The sequence below is a fragment of the Emys orbicularis genome, chromosome 4 (genome assembly GCF_028017835.1).
Source record: "Emys orbicularis isolate rEmyOrb1 chromosome 4, rEmyOrb1.hap1, whole genome shotgun sequence".
In the NCBI taxonomy this organism is placed as follows: Eukaryota; Metazoa; Chordata; order Testudines; family Emydidae; genus Emys; species Emys orbicularis.
In genome coordinates this window covers 82,824,848-82,848,073 of record NC_088686.1, presented here as the reverse complement: position 1 = coordinate 82,848,073, position 23,226 = coordinate 82,824,848, and the positions used below count along the sequence as shown (strand labels likewise).

Below are 23,226 nucleotides of genomic sequence, written 5' to 3'. Positions count from 1 at the left end.
AACTAATAGAAGGCAGCAAGGATCAGGATCAAGTGAGAAAACACACAGTATCTATCCCAAGAATTTACCCCAAATAAAAACCCTTCAAGCTATTATACTTGGCAAGGGAAGAACTTAAAATATTTGTTATAAATATCAAATACTGCCTGTCTGTACCAGAGAGCAACTACCATTCTTGCAAGCAAATTGTATGCGCTCTCAGATTTCATTTTTAAAGCACTTATAAATCAATTAACCAATTCCTAAAGCACTTAAAGTAGATATTATCCCCATTTTACAGACGGGAAAATGGAGACACAAATGGAAATCAAGTGATTTGTCCAAGACTATACAAGGACTCTGACAGAGTTTGGGTAGAACTCAGGATGCAAGCCACTAGATCACACAAAAAGAAGTCCATCTGGATATCAGGGAGCAGGATCAATTAATCAGTGGCCAAATATTCCCCTCATGTAAACCAATACAAACCTAATCTCAATGGGACGGGTGCTTGCTGTAAAGAGTGAGGGAAGAATCTGGCTCACAGTGTCTACAAACACAGCCTAGACTGAAGGCATAGTTTCCACTGAAGAAAAAAATCATGCTGCTTTAGAGATTTCAAGGCCAGAAAAAGGACCATTGGAATCCTCTAGTCCAGTGTTGGGCAACCTGTGGCCCGCGGGCTGCATGTGGCCGTCAGGGTAATTCACTGGCAGGCCGCAAGACAGTTTGTTTCCACTGATGGTCCACAGGCACGGCCACCTGCCCACAGCCCCCAATGGCTGTGGTTCGCCGTTCCCAGCCAATGGGATCTGCGGGAAGTGGCGCGGGCTGGCTGCCGCTTCCCACAGCTCCCATGGAACGGTGAACCGCAGTCACTGGGAGCTGTGGGCCGCCGTGCCTGCGGATAGTCAACGTAAACAAAATTGTCTCACGGCCCGCCAGCAAATTACCCTGACAGGCTGCAGGTTGCCCACCACTGCTCTAGTCTGACCTTCTGTATAAGACAGGACACAGAACTTCCCCAAAATAATTCCTAGAGCATAGCTTTAAAAACATCTAATTTTAGTTTAAAAACTGCCAGTGATGGAGAATCCCCACCCACCCTTGGTAATTTCTTCCAGAGGTTAACTCCCCTGTTAAAAATTATGACAAATTCAGACAGGAAATAAGGCTAGTGTCAACTTCCAGTAACCACTGGAATGGGTTATACCTTTCTCTGCCAGACTGAAGCCCATTAGCAAATATTTGCTCCCCATACAGATACTTACAGACTGTGACCAAGTCATCCCTTAGCCTTTTCTTTGTTAAGCTAAGTAGCCCCCAGCAGCTCACCTATCACTCTGAGACAGGTTCTCGCCTTCTGTGCTCGTTCTCGCGGCTCGTCTCGGACCCCTCTCGCGTTTATCAACATCCAGGATTTTGCCCTTTCACCCTCTGGGAAGACCCCCAACCCGCGGTCAGTCTGAAACCCAACTGCCCTGGGCCACGCTAAGCCCGACCCACGCTCCTAGCCGCCCGCTCCTTTCCGCCAGCCCCAGTGTCCCGCTCTCTGCGGGCCCCCCCGGGAGGGAGGGAGACGCCGCGGGCCCCTCTCCCAGGCCCGGAGCTCGCCCCATGCACCGGAGCCCGGGCAGGGAGCTGGGAACAGAACCCAGCGGCCCCGACCTCGCGTCAGGGCTGGGAAGCCGGGTCGGGGCGGAGCCGCCTGGACAGCCCGGGCTGCGGGAAGGGGCCGGTGGGGCCCAGCGATCCCCGCCCGGACACTCACCTCCGGCCGAACCGCCGCCTTCGCTTTCTGGCCCCAGCCAGGCCACTGCTTCCGGCTCCGGGCGGGCGCCGCGGCCGAGAGGAAGGAAGGCGGCCAGCGCTGCACAGCGCCCCCTGCGGCCGGTCCGCCCGGACAGGGACGCTCTCGCGGATACTTACCCCGCACCGCCGGCGGCAGCGACACCGCCCAGGATGGGTGTCCGCCCTGGGCAGCACAGGGCGGGGAGGAGCATTTGTGCGCCGCCCCCGCTGGAGATTTACCAGCCTGAGCCTCGCTGCGCTGGAGGCTGGTGCCTGACTCCTCTCAGGCCCTGTGCAGGGATCCCTGCTCCGGCTGAGCCTCTCCTTGCAGCTCACCCCCCGCAGCGCTCCAGCATTGGGGTCAGCCGAGGGCAAGTCAGGACTCAGAGCCGGTGCTAGCCCACTGGGGGCCCTAAGCAGAATATTTTGGGTCCCCCTCTCATAATACTAAAACAGGCAAATAAAAAGCAAATGGGGGTTGCATGGGCTACCTAAACAGCTGATGAGGTGTAGGTGCCTCACACAAGCTTAGGGTTTGCAATTGGAGACTCTGAGCAGAAGGAGCCAGGCCACCTAGCACCAGCCCATCAGCCAGGTGCACCCAGTCAGCTACTTACATGTATAAGCCCCCTCTCCACTCCCTGCCCCTCTCCTTAGCATTTCCTACTAGCTAATGTAGGTAACTTCCCGTTCAGCCTTTGTGGATCTCTTTCTTAGGCTATGTCTACACTACAAAATTAGGTCGGATTTATAGAAGCCGGTTTTATAGAAACCGGTTGTATGCAGCCGATTGTGTGTGTCCCCACATAAAATGCTCTAAGTGCATGAAGTCGGCGGACCGCGTCCACAGTACCGAGGCTAGCGTCGACTTCCGGCGCATTGCACTATGGGTACCTATCCCACAGTTCCCGCAGTCTCCGGCAGTCTCCGGCGCCCATTGGAATTATGGGTTGAGATCGCAATGCCCGAATGATGCAAAACAGTGCCGCGGGGGGTTCTGGGTACATTGCGTCAGGCCCCTCCCCCGCCGTCACAGCAACGGCAGACAATAGATTCGCGCCTTTTTACCTGGGTTACCTGTGCAGACAACATACCACGCCAAGCATGGAGCCCGCTCAGCTCAGCTCACCGTCACCATATGTCTTCCGGGTGCCGGCAGACGTGGGACTGCATTGCTACACAGCAGCAGCAGATAACTGCCTTTTGGCGGTAGACGGTGCAGCATGAGTGGTAGCCTTCATCGGCGATTGGGATGCTGGTAGCTGTGGGGCTGGCAGCCGTAGGGCTGCATTGCACCAGCCCCTTGCCTTTTGGCAGTAGATGGTTTATTACGACTGGTAACCGTCCTCGTCGGACAATCATGGATATCAGTCATAGTATATTATTTTCTGCCAAGTATTGTCTGCTGAGCACCCAGAAGAGGCCGAGGGCGATCTGGGTGCTGGCAGACATATGGCTGGCACACGTGGGGCTACATTGCTACACAGCAGCAACCCCTTGCCTTTAACCGTCCTCGTTGGACAATGATGGCTACCAGTCGTAGTATACTATTTTCTGCCAAGTATTGTCTGCTAAGCACCCAGAAAAGGCCGAGGGCGATCTGGGTGCTGGCAGAGATGTGGCTGGCACACGTAGGGTTACATTGCTACACAGCAGCAACCCCTTGCCTTTTGGCAATAAATAGTATATTATGATTGGTATCCATCATCGTCATACTGGTACGCGCCCAGTATTTGCTGCCAAGCACCCAGAAAATGCCGAGGGCTATCAGTCATGCTGCACTGTTGTCTTAAGATGTAAAAAATAGATTTGTTCTGTATTCATTTCCTTTCCCCCTCCCTCCGTCAAATCAATGGCCCGCTAAACCCAGGCTTAGGAGTTCAATCCCTGGGGGGTGCATTCTGTGTGACAGTTGTTTGTATTTCTCCCTGATGCACAGCCACCTTTCTTGATTTTAATTCCCTGTACCTGTACGCCATGTCGTCACTTGCCCCTCCCTCCCTTCTTCCCCTGGTCTTTAGATACTAGTTTCGCGCCTTTTTTCAGACCAGACGCCATAGCTATCACTGGGATCATGGATCCCGCTCAGATCACCGCGGCAATTATGAGCACTATGAACACCACGCGCATTGTCCTGGAGTATATGCAGAGCCTGGACATGCCAAAGCAAAACCAGGACCAGCTGAGGAGGAGGCGATTGCAGCGCGGCGACGATAGTGATGAGGAAATTGACATGGACCTCTCACAAGGCACAGGCCCCAGCAATGTGGAAATCATGGTGTTACTGGGGCAGGTTCATGCCGTGGAACGCCGATTCTGGGCCCGGGAAACAAGCACCGACTGGTGGGATCGCATCGTGTTGCAGGTCTGGGACGATGCCCAGCGGCTGCGAAACTTTCGCATGCGTAAGGGCACTTTCATGGAACTTTGTGACTTGCTTTCCCCTGCCCTGAAGCGCCAGAATACCAGGATGAGAGCAGCCCTCACAGTTGAGAAGCGAGTGGCGATAGCCCTGTGGAAGCTTGCAACGCCAGACAGCTACCGGTCAGTCGGGAATCAATTTGGAGTGGGCAAATCTACTGTGGGGGCTGCTGTGATCCAAGTTGCCAGGGCAATGAGAGACCTGGTGATATCAAGGGTAGTGACTCTGGGAAACGTGCAGGACATAGTGGATGGCTTTGCTGCAATGGGATTCCCAAACTGTGGTGGGGCGATAGACGGAACCCATATCCCTATCTTGGCACCGGTGCACCAAGCCACCGAGTACATAAACCGCAAGGGGTACTTTTCAATGCTGCTGCAAGCCCTGGTGGATCACAAGGGACGTTTCACCGACATCAACGTGGGATGGCCGGGAAGGGTACATGATGCTCGCGTCTTCAGGCACTCTCTTCTGTTTCGAAAGCTGGAGGAAGGGACTTTCTTCCCGGACCAGAAAATAACCGTTGGGGATGTTGAAATGCCTATCGTGATCCTTGGGGACCCAGCCTACCCCTTAATGCCATGGCTCATGAAGCCGTACACAGGCAGCCTGGACAGGAGTCAGGACCTGTTCAACTACAGGCTGAGCAAGTGCCGAATGGTGGTGGAATGTGCATTTGGGCGTTTAAAAGCGCGCTGGCGCAGCTTACTGACTCGCTCAGACCTTAGCGAAAAGAATATCCCCATTGTTATTGCTGCTTGCTGTGCGCTCCACAATATTTGTGAGAGTAAGGGGGAGACATTTATGGCGGGGTGGGAGGTAGAGGCAAATCGCCTGGCCGCTGATTACGCGCAGCCAGACACCAGGTCGGTTAGAGCAGCACAGCAGGGCACGGTGCGCATCAGAGAAGCTTTGAAAACTAGTTTTGTGACTGGCCAGGCTACGGTGTGAAACTTCTGTTTGTTTCTCCTTGATGAAATCGCCAACCCCCCACCCACCCGGTTAACTCTACTTCCCTGTAAACCAAGCACCCCACCCTCCCCTACCCTCCCCTCTTCAAGCACCACTTGCAGAGGCAATAAAGTCATTGTTACTTCACATTCATGCATTCTTTATTAATTCAGCACACAACTAGGGGGATAATTGCAAAGGTAGCCCGGGATGGGTGGGGGAGGAGGGAAGGAAAAGGACACACTGCACTTTAAAACTTTAAAACTTTAAAACTTATTGCTGTGGAAATCATCTAGGGTGGAGTGATTGGGTGGCCGGAGGCCCCCCCACCGTGTTCTTGGGCGTCTGGGTGAGGAGGCAATGGGACTTGGGGAGGAGGGCTGTTGGTTACAGAGGGGCTGTAGCGGCGGTCTCTGCTCCTGCTGCCTTTCCTGCAGCTCAACCATACGCTGGAGCATATCAGTTTGATGCTCCAGCAGCCGGAGAATCGACTCTTGCCTTCTGTCTTCAAGCTGACGCCACTTCTCCTCTTCAGCCCGCGTTTCAGCACGCAAACTCTGCTCTTCAGCCCGCCACCTCTCCTCTCGCTCATATTGGGCTTTTTTAAAATCAGTCATTGACTGCCTCCACGCATTCTGCTGTGCTCTGTCAGCGTGGGAGGCAGTCTGTAGTTCAGTGAACATTTCATCACGCGTCCTTCGCTTCCTTCTTCGAATATTCACTAGCCTCTGTGAAGGTGAAACATTTGCAGCTGGTGGAGGAGAAGGGAGAGGTTGTTAAAAAAGATACATTTTAGAGAACAATGGGTACACTCTTTCACGTTAGATTTTGCTGTCACATCACACAGCACATGTGCTTTCGTTACAAGGTCGCATTTTTCCTCTTATATTGAGGGCCTGCCGGTTTGGTGTGAGAGATCACTCACGCAGTGCCAGGCCACAGATTTCCGCTTGCAGGCAGCCATGGTAAGACACAGTCTTTTGGCTTTTTTAACCTTGTTAACAAGTGGGGATGGTTTAAAACAGTACTGCTCTCATTAACCATACCAAGCACCCGTTGGGTTGGCCATTTAAAATGGGTTTGCAATGTAAAAGGAGGGGCTGCGGTTTCAGGTTTAACATGCAGCACAAACCCAACTAACTCCCCTCCCCCCCACACCCAATTCTCTGGGATGGTCACTTCACCCCTCCCCCCCACCGCGTGGTTAACAGCGGGGAATATTTCTGTTCAGTAGAGCAGGAAGGGGCACCTCTGAATGTCCCCTTAATGAAATCGCCCCATTTCAACCAGGTGACCGCGAATGATATCACTCTCCTGAGGATAACAAAGAGCGATAAGGAATGGATGTTGTCTGCATGCCAGCAAACACCGGGACCATACGCTGCCATGCTACTGGCCTGGCGTGGTAAAGTGTCCTACCATGGCGGACGGGATAAGGCAGCCCTCCCCAGAAACCTTTTGCAAAGGCTTTGGGAGTACATGAAGGAGAGCTTTCTGGAGATGTCCCTGGAGGATTTCCGCTCCATCCCCATACACGTTAACAGACTTTTCCAGTAGCTGTACTGGCCGCGATTGCCAGGGCAAATTAATCATTAATCATTAAACACGCTTGTTTTTAAACCATGTGTAATATTTACAAAGGTACACTCACCAGAGGTCCCCTGTGTGCCCACAGGGTCTTGGGTGAGTTCGGGGGTTACTGGTTCCAGGTCCAGGGTGATAAACATATCCTGGCTGTTGGGGAAACCGGTTTCTCCGCTTCCTTGCTGCTGTGAGCTATCTATGTTCTCTCCATCCTCATCTTCCTCGTCCGCCGAACCCGCTTCCCTGTGTCTTTCTCCAGTGAGGGACTCATAGCACACGCTTGGGGTAGTGGTGGCTGCACCCCCTAGAATGGCATGCAGCTCCGAGTAGAAGCGGCATGTTTGCGGCTCAGCCCCGGACCTTCCGTTTGCTTCTCTGGATTTGTGGTAGGCTTGCCTTAGCTCCTTAATTTTCACGCGGCACTGCTGTGCGTCCCTGTTATGGCCTCTGTCCTTCATGGCCTTGGAGACCTTTTCTAATATTTTGCCATTTCTTTTACTGCTTCGGAGTTCGGCCAGCACTGATTCATCTTCCCAGATGGCGAGCAGATCCCGTACCTCCCGTTCGGTCCAGGCTGGAGCTCTTTTGCGATCCTGAGACTGGGACTGGGACTCCATCACGGTTACCTGTGCTGATGAGCTCTGCATGGTCACCTGTGCTCTCCACGCTGAGCAAACAGGAAATGAAATTCAAACGTTCGCGGGGCTTTTCCTGTCTACCTGGCCAGTGCATCTGAGTTGAGAGTGCTGTCCAGAGCGGTCACAATGAAGCACTGTGGGATAGCTCCCGGAGGCCAATAAAGTCGAATTCCGTCCACACTAACCCAATTCCGACCCCCTAAGGCCGATTTTATCGCTAACCCCCTCGTCAGAGGTGGTGTAAAGAAACCGGTTTAAAGGGCCCTTTAAGTCGAAAGAAAGGGCTTCGTCGTGTAAACGTGTCCAGGCTTAATTCGATTTAACGCGGCTAAAGTCGACCTAAACTCGTAGTGTAGACCAGGCCTTAGGTGCCTAACTCTCTCCATGCATTGTATGGTGAACCTGGGTGCTTAGCTCGGGGCTGAGAATTTCTGTAGCTGGCAGGGCACCTAGGGAGTAGGTGTTTCAACCCTGAGTTGAAGAACACTTAAGTCCCTTTGGGCATCTGGGCCTTCCCCACTCTGTGCCTCCTTTTCTTTATCTATAAAATGAAGATAAGAACACTTTTCCACTCACAGAAGGCTTAATTAATTAGTTCCAAAAAATGTCTTTTAAAAAGGCCCATTTGTTCATACAAAAATACACATGAAACACCATACTTACATTTCTACATGGAGTAACACAACTACAGGTTGCAAAATAGGCACTTGTACAAGCAGATGGTTATTTTTGCCCCCATTCCTGCAAACACATATATGCTTTATTTTAAGTAGGTATGTAGTCCCACTAGTTTCCAAATAATTGTTCGTAGGATGGGAGCCTTTTTGTGCATAATGACCATCATTGTGCACCTTTTTATAGTAATGATGTAAAGGTGTTTTGAGACCTTTGTATAAAATACACCATGTAGTGGTGTGTGTTAAAGTGGCCAGTACTTCTATACTCATCCAGCCACATAGCTAACATACTCCCTGCAATTAACTGCACTGTGTATTAGGTACCCACCACTCTACTGCACCACACAGGGCTGGCTCCAGGCACCAGCTTACCAAGCAGGTGCTTGGGGCGGCCACGTGGGAGAGGGGCGGCACGTCCAGCTGTTCAGCAGCAATTCGGCGGACGGTCTGTCACTCCTGCTCGGAGCAAAGGACCTCCCGCTGAATTGCCACCACAGATCACGATCAAGGCTTTTTTTTTTTTTTTTTTTGGCTGCTTGGGGCGGCCAAAACCCTGGAGCCGGCCCTGGCAACACAGATCAAAATGTTGACCTAGCAATTATCTTGAGAACTTGTAAGCAGTTGTTCTAGGAAGTGCTTTTGCAACTACATCTTCTTGGGTGGGCAACTGGGAATTTTTTTATCACTGTGATTTCTGTGTCTTGCACTACTACTGGCTCAGCTCCACTGGTACTAGCAATGGGCAGAGAGATAATATAGACAAGGCACAGGCTGGTCTACCACAGTACCATCTAACCTTGTTTAAGGGTTGCTGATAGATTGAATGAAAATGTTATTAGGAGAATTACACCTGCATCTCTTTTGTATGTCAACAGTGCCATCCTGTGTTAGACTTATAAAACTTCAGGCAGGGGGAATGAAAATGAGAATTATTAACAGCTCTACTTAGGAAACCCTAAATTGTATTTTATGTTTGCAAAAACAGAGCAGTATATTGACTTTTCCATGCTCAGAGGTCGTTTTTAGAGGCTGTTATTTTTCCATTAACCTCCTCCTTTGCATTGGAATTCATATCATATGTGTATTTTATATATAGCCTCTCAAACTGCATCCCACAGCATTTAGATAAATAACACTGGCATAGAGCTAAACAATAAATCACAACACAGGGAAAGAGCCATTTGAAAAGAGGTGTGAAGGCTGATCCAGATGGCAGGAAAGAGGAATCCTGCAACTACAAGGACCAGGACTGAGAATACAGCGACTTCCTCTAGTCCAGGGGTCGGCAACCTTTCAGAAGTGCTGTGCCGAGTCTTCATTTATTCACTCTAATTTAAGGTTTCGTGTGCCAGTAATACATTTTAACATTTTTAGAAGGTCTCTTTCTATAAGTCTATAATATAACTAAACTATTGTTGTATGTGAAGTAAATAAGGTTTTTAAACTGTTTAAGAAGCTTCATTTAAAATTAAATTAAAATGCAGAGCCCCCCGGACCGGTGGCCAGGACCCAGGCATGTGAGTGCCACTGAAAATCAGCTCGCATGCCGCCTTCGGCACCTGTGCTATAGGTTGCCTACCCCTGCTCTAATCAACTCATTGATGGGATACAGAGAGCTGTGTTTGGCTCTGTCCGAGGGAAAGCTATTTTGAGGGTAGGGGCTGAATGAAGAGTTTCTAGGGGGGTTGAGTATCCCATTGAACAGAAAAGGAAAAAAATAATATTTTTTATTTCTGTTGGGATTTTTATCCCAAAGGTGTAGGGATATTAAAGAAGGTACTAACAGTGATTCCCCCAAGTGACAGTGACCCCCCAATAATTTGTCCCCCACACTTTAAAATCCAACAGTTTCACCAAGTACAAAAATCACTTGGGTCTTCGGTTAAAACTTGTAAGCTACTGTCTGTAGAAACCATTGATTGTATCTATCCTGTGAAAGATACTTTATTACTATGTAAAACTTACAAACAAGTTAATTGACTTTGTTCTTGAAGTAACTGATACAATGTAAACAAACACTATAAGCCTTTAAGTGACTTTCACTTCATTGTAACAGCAACAGCTCCTAGACCCCCACCCTCTGGGATTAAAGGGCCGGGAGTCTCAAATGAATAGCACACACCCTGAAAGTGGTGGAGACAGTAAATTAAAATATGGTTAAGTTATGGAATGTATGTTGATGAATGCTTGATGTACATGAATGGTTAGGGAGGTGCCAGCCTAGAAAGGGAGTATCCATCGGCCGAAGAATGTGTAAAGTGGACCACCAGAACCCCCGGAGGGTAAACTGGGATCCACCCCATCACCTGGAAGGATGAGAAACACAAACTTTGGACTGTTTGGAGCCACCAGGAATGTGCCCAGGAATGTGCCATCTGCTGATTGAGTCAGCAACAGCAGAATGAAACAGCTCCCATAGACTAACATAGGAATTAATTCCTATAAGAATGGACTCTCAAGACTGAGGATTTTGAGTCTCTGGTTCTGCTGCCAGCCTCCAGGAGCATCAGGTGCACCTGACACAGACTCGGCTCCATCCTCATGACCAAGATACCTGGCCAGTAACTTGGCATGAGCAACTTCTAGGCCGGTAACTATAACACCTATACAGAACTTGAATGAATGATTGTGTGAATGAATCTATCTATCTATGTGTGTGTGTGTGTGTATAAGGAATAAGTAGTGATAGGAATAAGTAGTCAAACAATGTTGTTTACTTTTATCTTTTGCTTTATCATTATATTTACAATAAATGTGGCATCTTTGCCTTATCCCTCTTAATAAGATCCTGCTGGTTTTTATTCTATTGGTATAACAAAGGATGCCAAAACATTTAACCCACCACTGAAATGCAGCCACCTCTGCAATGGAACACAGCAGAGGACAAGAAGTACAGAAGAATAGAGTGTCCAGTTGAAATTGCAGGGGGCATTTAGGGAACCAGAATGGAATTAATAGGGATGGGAGCTCTCCACTTTCTCTCTCTGATCAAATGCCAAAGAGTAGCCACCGGTATTTGGTAAATAGGGACTCCACATCAAAAGTTATCAGCCTTTGGATTTCACGGGATTGTCAAGATTTAGACTTTGTCATTAGCATGCACCCAAGGGACATGTAAGGTCTCTGCATGTGTCTGCCCCATTAAGGGTAGCTGGTAAAAATGAGGACTGAAAATTCTTAACCTTCTCTTCCAAACAGGAGAACAAGAGTTGCAAAAATGACTGATGAGCTGCTATAGATTTCTGGTAGCCCTTGATTTAGCACCTTTGCCTTAACAAGGAATTTGGCCGTTGAGGAAGGGAGTTGGGTCCATAGAGTAGAGGTGATCAAAATTGGTAGTAAAATGTAGTTTTAACACAAATTTCCATCCAAAACTTCGTCTTTTTTGTTGAAATTTCACTTACATCTTGCATTGAAATGTTGAATTTCAAAAATCTGCAACCAATTCATAGATACTTTTACAATTGGGTAATTCAGTCAGATTGATTTTCTCTCAATCCTTCCACTGTCAGGGGTCACAGGAATTTAAAAATACATAGGGCAGCTTCTATGCCCAGCTTCTAGCCCTAGAGCTATGAGTAGTCAATGCTTCTTTCTGTTCCTGGCTCAAACTTTGGAAAATCCAAACTTTGGAGCTGGTTGAAATTTTAAGAAGTCTACATCATGAACATTTTTGAAATGTTCAAGTTGATTTTAGTTTGCAGGTCTCAATACAGAACCATTTTTTCAAAAATGTTAGTGACTTTTTATTGAGATTGTTAGTGGAAATATTATCAAAGTTATTAAAATGGTTATTGACTTTTTAAAATACCAGACCTGTGTTTCAATATATGCAACATTTTGATTACCACTTCAATAATGTTTTTGATAAACATCTCAATTAAAAATGTTTGAGGAATGTTTTGAAAAGCAAAATTTTTTTTTTAAATTATCAACATTCTTTTGGAAAATGTGGTGTTGGGTTTTTTAAGAGAACAAGGCCATTTTTTAATTGAAAAATGTTCTGAAAATTTTCTACCAAATCTACATTAAGTTAAAAAAAAAAAAAAAAACAGGATTCACATGTGGCTCAAATCATTATGTGCACGGATGTCAAAGGGAGCTCTTTGTGAGGCTTGAGACCACAATATGCAGTAGGGACAAGGCCACAGTACAATTTGGAAGGGACACGTGACATTTGCCCTATGGATGTTCATGGTGTAAGCTAATTCACCATGTCTGATTCCAAGCAGAGGTGGCTGTGAACCAACACAACAGTCCAGATTTGAAAATGCACACATTCTGAGGGATTCAAGAATCCAAGCCCAGATACAAATCTCAATGGTTATGTCTCTTGTGAAAGAGTAATGACCAGGGCTGGCGGTCGCCTAGGGTGCTAACATTTGGGGGACGGCGACCATGGTGACGGATCTTCGGCCGCCCAGGTCGTCATCGGTATTTCGGGGGCAGGACCTTCTGCCGCCTCTGTCGGGGGCGGCATTTCAGGGGCGGGATCTTCTGTCGCCTCGGGCGGCAAAAAAAGCTGGCAGCGCTCCTGGTAATGACAGGACTCAGCTGTAATTAACAAATTCTTTATTGAGGCTTTTGGATACAGACAGAGTCTGTGGTTCTCCCTGGCTCTTTAGTTCCCAAACGTAGCTTCTGTTGCCCAGAATCACCACAAGTCCCTAAGACATGTCTATATTGCAATGGGAGCTGCCCCTGTACAAAGCTGTTATGCAGGGGAGATTAACAAGTGGTTTATCTCTCTGTTAATGGGATAGTCAGTTCCATTCCAAGAGTGGAGGAATGCAAAGCAATGGCCTTACCTCATTAATTTTCAGCGTGTGGTTCAAGAGCTGGTGTGACTTGTCAGGGCATTGAAGGTGTTCTTCCAGGAACCCACACCGGAGTCATATTTTGGGCAGACCAAACAGAGTGCTGATTACTGGAATACTCTTCCCGGATACCTGATGCACACAAGGAGCTACAGGGAGCAGTGCACTGAGCAAACATACTGGATCTGCCAGCATCTATCTCAGCCAGCCAGGAAGGAAGGGAGGAGAAACACACCACAAAGGAGATGAGTGAGAGGACACCCTATGTCAAAAAAAGCCACCGAGACACAAAATAATTCTCTTTGGGAGGCACCATTGGTCACTAGTTGGAGCAGGAGAGTTGGGCTCTGTTTCTGTTGGGTCTCTTTAAATGACCCTTTCTGTCTACTGTATTTCAGAAGGCACCAGAACCCTGCAAGAGCAGCAATACATATAGGTAGCTGTCAGGAGACCAGTTTGTAGGTGGTCAGACCTAGTGGTCAGAGTCCAAATGCCAGCATCAAGGGTCAACATAACAACATAAGACCAGCCATACTGGGTCAGACCAAAGGTCCAACTAGCCCAGTATCCAGTCTTCCGACAGTGGCCAATGCCAGGTGCCCCAGAGGAAATGAACAGAACAGACAATCATCAAGTGATCCATCCCCTGTTGCCCATTCCCAGCTTCTGGCAAACAGAGGCTAGGGATACCATCCCTGCCCAGCCTGGCTAATAGCCATCAAGACAGAACTGGAGTTAGAAATAAGAGCCAAGCATCAGAAAAGATTACTAGGAGTCAGGGAAGGCAGGATCAGGGTTGGTTCTGAGACAGGAACAAGGCTGGGGAAGGGCAGGATCTGAGCTAGAGCTGTGGAGGAGCAGAGCAGGGGCTTGATGAGAGATCAGGACAGAAGAGAGTCTGTGGACACATATGTTGAGCACCAAGCAAGCTACTGCTGCTGCTGAGCTTAAGAACAGGCCTGCTACCTTCTGCAGCCAATCAGGCAGGGTGTCAGGAGTACTGAGCAGGTGCAGCTGCAGGGCCTTACTCCTGACAATGACTAGGTCTTGTGAGTAATATAGTTTTAATAAACACTGTGATTTGGACATCAACGTGGCCATGGGGTTCTTTCATATTATACTTGTTGTGTAAAGAGAAAAAGACCCAACATGTGCCTCAGTGTGACCTTGGGTAAGTCATTTAGGCTTTTTGTGCCTCAGTCTCCCGATCTGTAAAATGGGAATAATGATACCTTTGTAAAGCACTTTGAAAGCTTTGGATGAAAAGTGCTCTTGCTGTTCCTGTAACCCACAAAATAATACTAGTGCAGGTGCTCATCCTAGGAATGGGAATATTCAGGATTCTGAAATCCCAGTCAGAGTTTATTCTGACACTTTATTTCAAATCTAGTTTAAATGACCATATTCAGTGCAACCTCCAATTTCTAATGATTTATGAGGCACTGAGGCCCATAGGGGCTGTCCATAAACAACATAACACCCTTTTTGGTGATTTTTTTTGCAACCCAACCCTTGTAACACTGAAACAAAACAGGAAAATTAAGGACCTACCCACCCCCTCCTGCATTAGGTAATTTATAGACAGCCTTATAGGTTATGTCTGCACTTGGAGCTGGAGGTGTAAATTGCAGCTCAAGGAACATACCCCTGCTAGCTTTGATTGAGCTAGCCCACTAAAAATAGAGTATAGTCCTGGCAGGACGGTTTAGCCACCTTAAAGATGTGCCTAGCGCCTTGGATAGGTATGTACTAGGGAAGGCGATCTTCCCCAGCAGGTACACTCTATTTTTAGCACACTAGTTGATCAGAGTTAGCGCAGACATGTCTCCTCGAGAGGGAATTTACATCTCCTGCTCAAATGTAGACATACCAATTGCTGCCAGATGCCCACCTTGTGACATAAAGTGACGCTGAAACACTGTTCACCACTTGGTGGTGCCAGCTGCATGGGGAAAACAAATACCCATCTGGCTTAATACCGCACACACTACAGCAGCAATTACACTTCGGCTGGGAATTAACCACAGCCGATGCCTAGGCTGCTGCAATTCAGGATGAATTAAAACATTTACAAGCTGACTTCTTTACAAGACAATTCCACGTGTGCTTGAGAAGCAAAGCATTAAGCTGCATGCATAAGAACTCAAATGGCTATTTCCTAGAGTACCTGATAGTCTGTGTTAAAATCCCTGCAGGGAGACAGAGCAGGCATCCAGCCATCTAGGTGATGTTCTGAGTAAACACCTCAGAGAGGGATTTGCTAATCTATTTACCAAACAGCCTCTCCAACAATCCCCATTGTTAGTGAACTGTATCTGTGCTGCTTCATGTAAGGAAGGAAAGCATAGCCTGTGTCAGTGGAGAGAGATTTTGATTGATACCTGCTATTGCAGCCTGACTTGGAGGGCTTTGGAAATGTTTTCTCCAAGAGCTAGTGGGCGAATAGTTCCACTCAGGTTACAAGGAAGTCCAGGCAGAAGGGGGATTGGAGAGGCAGCAGGGCCCACGAGAGGCACTCTAGTTAAGGGTCCAACATTTACAGAAATTAACAGTTCAGCTGTGAGATTTTCACTTTCCTGCTGACACTTGGCAGGGACTGTCTTAGTCTGGGAATAAGCTCTGTGTTTTCTTTTTCACTATGGACCCAATCCTGAAATCCCTGCTAATTTGTTACTCAAGCAAAAATCTCAGTGATGTCCTTGCTCCCCCAAACTTCCACTCATTTCAGTGAGAATTTTGCCTGGGTCCAGATTTGAGCCAGGTTGTCAGGCTCTGGCTCTGCATTTGGTTTGGATTATTGTGAACAATTTGCTCTGCAGTGTCTCATTAAACCCATTTACTGGGGCACGGTTAGCATCCATTATGGTACATGGTGCAATTTGAACCACTGACTCAGGAGTAGCTGCACTTCTATAGGCCTCATCACTCTTGAAGCAAGTACTCTTAAGGGGCACTGGAGTTGGGAAGTATGGAACCCTCCCACCTCTTTCCCCAGTAGCAAGAAAGGTGCTACTGTGTCTTGTATGAGAAGATTTAGATAAATAACATCTTAGCGAGCACAGTCTAATCGGAGAGAGGCAACCTGATCCCGAGGAAAGGGCACCTGACTGTGAATCAGGAAACCTAGGTCTCTCCCTGGCTCTGTCTGCTCTGTGATCTGGGCAAGTCACTTTACCTCCAAGTGCCTCATTTTCCCCATCTGTAAAATGAAAATGGTGATATTTACTCTTATTTATAAAATGCTTTTAGATCTCTGGATGACAAGTGCTATAGAAAATAGGAATTAATTAATAGGAAAATAGGAATTAATAGCTAGAGAAGAAGGTGGGGGTGTTAGACTCTTGAGACCTAATGGCAGTTGTGACACTTTCTCACTATTTGATCTAGAGTACTTTTTTTAGGGTTCAATTCCCAAAAGTGGGTGCCTAAGCAAGATGCCCGAATCCCTTGTTTGGATATATCATCATTTAATCAGGGCTTATGTGAACAAAATATGGGATTTTGGGAGTAGATATAACTTTTGCCACATCTTCTGATTGCTTTCCTCAGTCTGACAGCATCACTGCAATCTTATCTTGATTCAGCCTCAGTCAGCTAGTCCTCATCCCTGCCCCAGACACCATATAAAGCACTTGATTGCATCAACTGGGAATCGGTAGATATGGAGACATGGGGCTGTTGGTCTTCAGCAGAATGAAAGCATGATAGCCCATGTTTCCTTACTACCCCTCAAACTGTCCCATACTCCTGTTGAATAAGGGTATGTGCAGGGAGGGGGAGAAGGAAGACAAGCTGGAATCTTGTGGAAACACAGTGAGAGCACTCTATGAAAGAAGAGCAATTTGCATGTGCAGTCAGGGATGTAGGTGTTTATGTAGTTATGGCAGGAATCACAAGGTGGTGTGTTACACTGAGGCTATGTCTACGCTTGGAGCTGGGGGTGTCATTCTCAGCGTGTGCAGACATACATGCACTAGATCTGCTCAAGGTAGCACTAAAAATAGCAATGTAGCAGAAGTAGCATGGCTAGTGGTGAGTGTGTGTGTGTGGGGAGGGTGTTGCACTCAGGGTGGCTAGCTTGTCCCATCGCTTGCCACTGCCCATGCTGTCACAGCTACAGTACAATTTTTAGCATGCTAGTTTGAGCAGAGCTAGCATGGGTACGTCTGCATAAGGTGAATCAAACACCAGCTCCAAGTGTAGATGTAGTCTTAGTCTGCCAACATCCTGTTTTTAGCATATGAGCAAAAGTTCAGTATTGGGAAGACTAACTGGGTGGTTAGATTTTGTTATGCAAGGTTCTGTGTAGGGGACTGGTCCTTAAAGAGCCTACTGTGTGAGCAACAGGAGAGTTTGCTCTCCTCTTTGCTCTTTGATCAGAGTCAATTCTTGAGGCAAAGCTTCTTCCTGGGAACTGGTTATGGTGTTGGGGATGAGATTCCTAAAAAAGGGGATTGTCTGCATGCTTTTTGTGACCACCTCTGTTCTGGACCTGGTGTATAGCACAGAATCATATAGTAGGGCTGGAAGGGATCTTGAGAAGTCATCAAGTCCAGACCCATGTGCTGTGGCAGGAACAAGTAAACCTAGACCATTCCTAAGGCCTTGGCTACACTTGCAAGTTAGAGCGCATTACATCAGCCCCGGGCGCCCTAACTCCTGAGGTGTCCACACTGGCAAGGCACTTAGAGTGCCTGGACTCTGCAGCTGGAGTTCCCCTGGTAATCCACCTCCATGAGAAGCATAGTGCTTGCTGCGCCCTGGCTGAAATGCCAGGGTGTCAGTGTGGACCACATGTTGCATTACTGCGCTGTGATTGGCCTCTGGAAATGTCCCATAATCCCTTGAAGTCAAGTGGCCACTCTGGTCATTGTTTTGAACTCAGCTGCAGGCATGCAGATATCCCCTTTCAAAGCTCCGTTTCTGACAGCCGGCATGCTCATCTGCTCTGGGACAAAGCAAACCATTTCTGTGGAATGCTCCTGCTGCAGAGGCAGGCGTTTGTGCGTGTGTGTGCCTGTGTGTATGTGAGAGAGAGAGAGAGAGAGAGGGGCGGGAGTGGGGGCTGATGTAAGGGTTTCCCTCTTTCCCCTGCAGCTGTCTGAACTTACAAGACAGCATGTTGACACACTCTGCCCCCCAAAACACACTGTCTCTCCCCCCACATACACACAACACACTCTCCTGTCACACTCCCCCCCCCCCATTTGAAAAGCATGCTGCAGCCACTTGCACACTGGGATAGCTACCACAATGTACTGCTCTCTGTGGCATTGCAAGAGATGCTAATGTGGCCACGCCACTGCGCTTGCAGCTGAGAGTGTGAACACACGGCAGCGTTTTCCTTGCTGCAGTCTCCGAGGACTGGTTTAACTCCCGGCGCTCTACATCTGCAAATGTAGCCAGGCCCTAATAGGTGTTTGTTCAACTTGTTTTTAAAAGCTTCCAATGATGTGGACTCCATGACCTACCTTGGAAGCCTATTCCAAAGTTTAACTACCCTTGTAGTTAGAAATTTTTTTCCTAATATCTAACCTAAATCTCCCTTGTTGCAGATTGAGCCCCCCATTTCTTGTCCTACCTTGTCCTAGACATGGAGAACAATTGATCCCCGACCTCTTTATAACAGCCTTTAACATACTGGAAGACTATCAGGTCCCCCCCTCAGTCCTTTTTTCTTAAGACTAAACATGCCCATTTTTTTCAACCTTTCCTCGTAGGTCAGATTTTTTAAACCAGGTGTTCTCTAACTTCATTGCACTGTGATTCCCCCTTCTGACAACAAAAATTGCTACATGACCCCAGGAGCGGGCACCAAAGCCTGAGCCCGCCCAAGCCCCGCCGGGTAAGGGGGGGTCAAAGCCAAAGCCCAACTGCCCCAACGGCTTCAGCCCCTGGCAGGGGGGCCTGTAATCTGTGCCCTACTGCCTAAGGCTGACACCCTCAGGCTTTGGCCCTAGACAGTGGAGCTTGGCCCCTGGCCCCAGCAAGTCTAAGCCAGCCCTGGCGACCCCATTAAAACGGGACCGCGACCCACTTTGAGGTCCCGACCCACAGTTTGAGAACCGCTGTTCTAAATCTTTTATCATTTTCTTGTTCTCCTCTGGACTCTTTCCAATTTGTCCACATCCTTCCTAAATTTGCGGTACCCAGAATTGGACACAATACCTCAGCTGGGGCTTCACCAATGCCGAGTAGAGTTAGACAATTACTTCCTATGTCTTACATACAACACTTCAGCTAATACACCCCAGAATCATATTAGCCTTTTTTGCAGCTGCCTCACATGGCTGCCTCACATTTCAGTTTATGGTCCACTATAACCCCCAGATCCTTTTCAGCTAGGGTGACCAGATGAGAGGAAGAAAATATCAGGACACCGGAGGGGGTGGGGGGACAACAAAAAAAAAAACTGCCAGCGGAGCGAAATATCGGGACAAGAGATCGGTTGGGACGCAGGACAAACAGCTAAAAATCGGGACGGTCCCGATTTAATCGGGACGTCTGGTCACCCTATTTTCAGCAGTACTATCACCTCACCAGTTATTCCCCATTTTGTAGCTGTGCATTTGATTTTTCCTTCCCAAGTGAAGTACTTTGCACTTGTCTTTATTAAAATTGGTCTTGTTGAATTCAGACCATGTGAACAAGTGAAACAAGTTACACAGAGAATATACCTAGAATCTACATCACTGATTTATCTTCCAGTGGGTAGCTGACCTGCAAGACCCTGGCCATCTGCATTCATCAGAGGGGTAACAGTATTGTTAGAATGGGACATTACACTGGTGTCAGAAGAAAGGGCAACGATATGATTCATATTGTCAGCACAAAATTCCACAAACAAAAATGGAAGCGTGGTTATGTCTGGACTGATAATGTAGGCTTAAATGTCAGGGTCCTTAAAAGGGATTAATCCTGTGAAAAAGGGTGGCATGACTGGGTCCCACATTCTTCTCCCCAATGTGTAACCGAGTGGAGAAATTAGCTCTGGAGCTATAGACATAAAAAAGCAAATACAAAAGTTTAGTCACGTAAAGGTGCAGACACTCTCCTGGAATGGCTCTGCATGGAATTAAAACTCATCTTAGAGACCAGGGGTCTCTCAAAGGAGGACCTTGTTTTTATTAACTTCATAGTTAAGCCTCGTAAATTACCAGGTGCCACCTGGAGTAGAGACTTCTGTATTGTGTTGTGGTTGATGGTAACTTGTGGTTAGCACCAGAGCGGTACTGGAAGATGGGAGGGACAGGGATAGGGTGAGACAAACAGCACTGCAGTGAGCTTTAAAAATCAGAGGGGAGAAGGGCAGAGAGAGAGATCGAGAGAGATCTTGACGTTTGGAACCAACTGAGCAGACGTACAAACGACTCTACAAACTGGCAGTGAGAGAAAGGTAGGCTAACAGTCTTAACTGCAATAACCCAGCTGCTTGTGAGACATACAAGAATTGATTCAACTATTTCCATGTATTAATGTATATGTCATTAATCTGATTTTATAAACTCTTTCTCCCAAAAAGTAGCACCTCACTCCACAAACAGTCCCCCTCATTTCAGTGGGGCTACTCACAGAATAAGGTATTACTCAGTGTGAGTAATACCTTATTACATGACAATCTGACCTTGTTTTAGAAGGACCTGAGATATTCTGAGAGGGCCAGAAAAGGAATTTTATTTTTCTTTCCAAGCTAAAAAGAGGTAACATTAAACACAGCCGTCAGATCCAGTTAAATTATGAGTGTATTTGATGGTTGGGGCGTGGGGTTCATCGTGGAGGATTGTTCAGTGCAGCCCAATTAGAACAACAGAGCAAAGGCAAATTTCTAGTGAATGTCAGGGAAATGTTCCCAGCACTGAGGTCTGTGGAGTAGTCTTCCAAGGGAACAGGTGGAAGCTCCATTGCTTAGGAGCTGGAGAATTAGACTAGATAAAGTATTTGATTAATAGACTGTAAGGAACAATCCTGGACCGGCGGAATGGATGATCAGGTGACCTAATAGGGCTTCTTTGACTCTCATCTCTTTAGGACATATTTGCTGAAAGGAAACAAATGAATTTTTGAACTTTTTCTCAGCAGGGGGTAAGAGCCATCTGCTATATTTGAGTTGCAGTTTGACAGCAAGGTCATGGGCCTGGGATCAGGTGTGGTACTAAGATGACACACCATACAAGGGTGGGACAAGGAAAGAAGGTATTAGCTACTTTGCACTGGATTTGGAACATACCTATTGCTGGCTGGTTCATCACAATAACTAGTGAGCAAACTCAGGGGTGTCATTTCAGAAAAATTATGGTGGTGGGAAGGCCAAAGTTGTATCTGCATATAGAACCTTAGATGTGAGTATACTATATCCTGCAAAGTTTGTGGGGGGCAAAAAGTGGAAAACATAATGGAGCATATACAGCCTCACTGGCTGGAGGATTCTCTGTGACTTGAAGTCTTTAAATCACGATTTGGGGACTTCAACATGTGAGTCAAGGGAGAGAATTATTCCAGGAGTGGGTGGGCCAGCTTTTGTGGCCTGCATGATGCGGGAGGTCAGACTAGATGATCATAATGGTCCCTTCTGACCTTAAAGTCTATGAGTCTATATACACCCCTGAAAAGTTTTTTAGGGGCAAACTAAGGTCAGGGGAGGCAACTGCCCCTCGTGGCCCCCAAGCAAATGATACCCCTGAGGAAACCTTAGGGGGCATAGCTTGTTGGCTGCTCTCCAAAGCTGGAGAGGTGCTGATGATGCAGCTAGAGACACTGGGAATCTCAATGAAAGTCCCTGTAAACAGGTTTCTGCTTTGGCTGCAAAATCACAAAATCCAGGATCATTGTTAGTGTGTGTGTAATCAGTAAAATGGGAATAATAATACTTCCCTATGCCACAGATATGCTGCAAAGATAAACTGACTAATGTGTATAAGGTGCTCAGATATTCCATTGACAAATGTTTTGGAAAAGACTATAGGCAAGCAACAGCTTTATATGTTACTTGCAGAATAAATATTGACCATTTAACTGATGAATAAGTACTATGCAGTAGCAGGATAATTAAACAGGAAAGTACTATGTGGTTACAAATTCACTACATGATTATGTCGGTCTTTTATAACACAGACAAGGTGGGTGAGGTAATAGCTTTTATTGGACCAACTTCTGCTGGTGAGAGAGAGAGACAAAGCTTTCCAGCCACACAGAGCTCCTGAATAAGGGTTCAGTGTCACTCAAAAGCTTGTCTCTCTCACCAACAGAAGTTGGTCCAATAAAAGCTATTACCCCACCCACCTTGTCTCTCTCAGATCCTGGTACCAACACGGCTACAACTATAATTTTATAGCACAGTTCAGATACCAAATAATTCACAGGTTAGTGGGCCAAATCCTAACTCCTTACTCAGGCAAAACTCCCAGCTTCTGCATTTGAACTTATCAAACTAGGTAGTGCAGTATTCCCAGGTAAAACCTTTGGAGGTACCACACAAGTAACTCCATGATATTTAGTGCACTGTGAAGTACTCTAGTGTGAGACAGGCAGGTCTTATCTCTGGACTGACAGTCACCTAAGGAAAAGATATTTTGTAATATTTATTTTTGTCCTGCTGATCTCACCTCTTCTCCTCCCATTTGAATTCTAGCAAGGCAATAGAGCAGCTCAAAGGACTGTAGGAGAATAGGGTAAAACAGTGAAGGACAACAAGTCATTCAGTCCCTCTGCAAGCAGCAGAGTATAGCTCAATAGGCAAACAGGACTTTTGTGGGGCAAGCAGGACACTGCTCTGCTGGTAGGAGATTTCGACAACTAGGTCAGCAGGGTCCACAGCAGGGTCCAGTCAAGCAAGACAATGGGTACAGCCGTCATACATCTGCACCAGATAGTAGGTTACAGTTTTATAGCTAGCAGGGTACAAACAAGCAGGACAGCAGGCTATAGCCCAAAAGGACAGCAGGGGATGGCAGTGCAGGCACTCATATTCAGCATTGTAGGCAGCAGGGCATAGCAGTGCAGGCAGATGGATATAGCAATGCAAGCAACTTGTTCTCAGTGGGATGGAATTAAGAGAAGCTGGAAAGAAAACAAACCCTTAATTTTTTTGCCAAGGTGCACTTGAAGGATTTTGAAGTTAAACTCTTAAGGCGAGAGCTGAGCAGGTTGACATGTCACTCTGGATTTGGAACTTAATCAGAGCCAGTAATCCTTTCCAGCTGGACTTTGGAAGATTGTATTGAAATATTGCTCTATTGAAAGGTTATATATTTTTAAAAGAGATAATCTCAGAAACATAATGCAGGAAAGACAGATCAAAATTTCAGACACTGAAAGGAACACAGGCATCCTCAGAATAGATACAGTGGTCTAGAGAGCATTATAGCTAA

At 47.1% G+C, this 23,226-nt stretch overlaps 1 protein-coding gene across 1 annotated transcript in view; it reads right to left on the bottom strand.

The window, feature by feature from the left end:
• The window catches only part of TRAF6 (TNF receptor associated factor 6), a 31,211-nt gene extending 29,432 nt beyond the window's left edge, over positions 1-1,779 (bottom strand). The window contains exon 1 of the mRNA XM_065403909.1: positions 1,751-1,779. The gene's annotated coding sequence lies outside the window, so the exon portion shown is untranslated. The remainder of the gene's footprint in view (positions 1-1,750) is intronic.
• Positions 1,780-23,226: the final 21,447 nt, after the last annotated feature.